The sequence below is a fragment of the Gracilinanus agilis genome, chromosome 2 (assembly GCF_016433145.1).
Source record: "Gracilinanus agilis isolate LMUSP501 chromosome 2, AgileGrace, whole genome shotgun sequence".
In the NCBI taxonomy this organism is placed as follows: Eukaryota; Metazoa; Chordata; class Mammalia; order Didelphimorphia; family Didelphidae; genus Gracilinanus; species Gracilinanus agilis.
The window spans coordinates 63,534,476-63,537,049 of NC_058131.1; positions in this window are offsets into that span (position 1 = coordinate 63,534,476).

Below are 2,574 nucleotides of genomic sequence, written 5' to 3' on the forward strand. Positions count from 1 at the left end.
ATGCTATTGCTTTACTCCCTGACTCCACAATCAAGACAAACTGACCTCTTTGTTCTTCACTCTTGGTATGACTTTTCCCACCTGTGAGCCTTTGCACCGACTGTATCTGCATTCTCCTCTACCTCATAGAATCCTTCTCAGCCCAAGCACCACTTTCTATATGAAACCTTTCTTGATGCTTCCCTTCTCCCCTCCAACTTCTTTTTAAACACCCTTACCTTCTGCCTCAGAATTGATATTAAGTATCAGTTCTAAGGCAGAAGAATGGTAAGGGCTAGGCAATTGGGATTAAGGAACTTTACCAGGATCACACAGCTAGGAAGTATCTTAGTCCAAATTTGAACCCAGGACCTCTTGTCTCCAGATCTTGGCTCTTTATCCACTGAGCCACCAAGCTGCTCCTGCTCCTACCTTCTTGTGACCTTTCTCTTAAATCATATTAAATTTAATTATATATATATGTATATATATATGTATATATATTTGGTGGCATCCCCGTTAGAATATAAACTTGAGTGAGGTTTGTTCTATTCAGTGTGTTTGTATCTCCAGTGTATATATACACCTAGTATAGTACCTGGCACACATAGAAGGTGCTTAATAAGTTCTTGTTGGTTTTGGTTTATTGAAAAATATTGTAAAATGAATTGATATTGCTTTCTTGTAGAATAGAATATGAGGTGTTCCAAAAGACTTAATGCTGCTTTAAATTATACTTTAAGGCAGCTTAAAGTGGCACTAAGACTTTTAGGACATCCTGTATAGAACACAAGGTATATTCACCTATTTCTATACAGGTCTGTTAAAAAACAAGGATTCATTAGGATCTTCTAAGTTTTGTGTTCACTCAACAATATCCCTCTGTCATCCAGGAACTTAATATGGACAAGTAGTAGATCCAAAGGAGGGAAGGGATCACAGTGTTTGGAGAAGACATTATGGAGGAGATAGCAAATTAGCTGGGACTTGAGAGATGGGTAAGATTGGGAGGGCAGAAGGCAGTGGGAAGGTCAGGGAGGAATGGGCATGAATATGGCCCATGGAGGGTCAACCCAATGGGCATGAAAAGTTGATGTTGAGTGGGAAGGAAAGGTAAGGTTGTATAGATAAGGGATAAAATCTCAACTTCTATAAGAAGTCTTTCCCAACACCCTAGACCAATGATGGGCAAACTATGGCCCACGGGCCAGATGAGGACCCCTGCCTCGAGACATTATTCCTAATCTGACGAATACAACGAGTAGGATACAATACAATGAAACTTCGAAAAAGTTGTCTTAGAAACAGACTGACAGATGAACATTTCCTTTCCTTTGTCCCCTCTTTAAAGTTTGCCCATCACTGGCCTAGAGTGCTAGTAGTGCCTTCCCTCTGCTGAGTATCACTAATTTATCTTGTATAGAGGACGTTTATGTATAGTTTGCATGTTGTCTCCCTCTTAGACTGTGAACTCTTTGAAAACAGACTTTTTTTGGGTCTTCAACTCTTCACACAGTGCCTGACACATAGTAGGCACTCAATAAATGCATGTTTAATGTTGAGTACTGGTAAATGTTGACTACTACTGCATTCAGGAGTTTAGATTTGATGTTACAGACGTGAGAAGTCATTGAAATTTCTAAATGAAGAAAGGAACATAAATTAATTATAGATCATCAGAGCTAGAAGGAACATTAGAGATCATGTAGTCCAACTTCCTCATCTTATAAAAGAGGAAACTGAGGCTCAACAATATGAAGTGATTTACTCAAGGTTGCTTAGCTGGTGAGTGTCAAGGTTGGGATTGGAGTCCAGGTCTTCTGATGTCAAAACCAAATGCTCTTTTATTTGTAGGTTCATATTTCATCATAGATTTAGAGCTAGAAGGGACTTCAGATGTTATCATTTTTCAGATAAGGAAACTGAGGCCAAGAGATGTTAAATGAGTTGCAGAACTCAGCTCTTCTTCCTTCAAATCCAGTGTTCTTTCCCATGTATGACATTGCCTCCCGAGGTATATAAGACACTTTCCATATTTGTATGTGGGTCTTTGGGGAGCCTGGAGGTAGGGATGCTATGACACCCACTCTGTAGATAGTACTTAGGGGTAGGGCCCCACTAAGTCACAGTGTGTGGGTTTGAGGTTTCCTGGGCAACTCAAAATTGGTGGAAATGTAGTGGGGGTAAAGGAAGGGGAGAGCTGTTAGCTTCTTAGGAATAAGCTATGGAGAACCCAGGTTACAGGAAAGGGGGCAGGAAGTTAAGTCTAGTCAGGAGCAGTTGCTGCTCTGAGGGGATGTGATGACACAGCATTTGGGAGATACCCTCTGCCTAAGGGAACTATAGAGATGAACTAGTCCTCTCCTTCATTTTGTAGAGGGAGAAATGGAGATAGCAAGTGAGGATGGAAACCAGTAACATCTATCTTCAAGAACCCCCAGTTCTCAATTTCTCCAAATGTTTCTGTTGATAATTCTTCTCCTCCTCAATCTGCTTGGATTGCCTCATTCCCAGCCTTTGGGATTAGGCCTCAAGGAGTTCTTTTGGCTTTTTGGCTAGTTTCGGCTTGAGCCAAAGTCAGTAGCTCCACCAGAT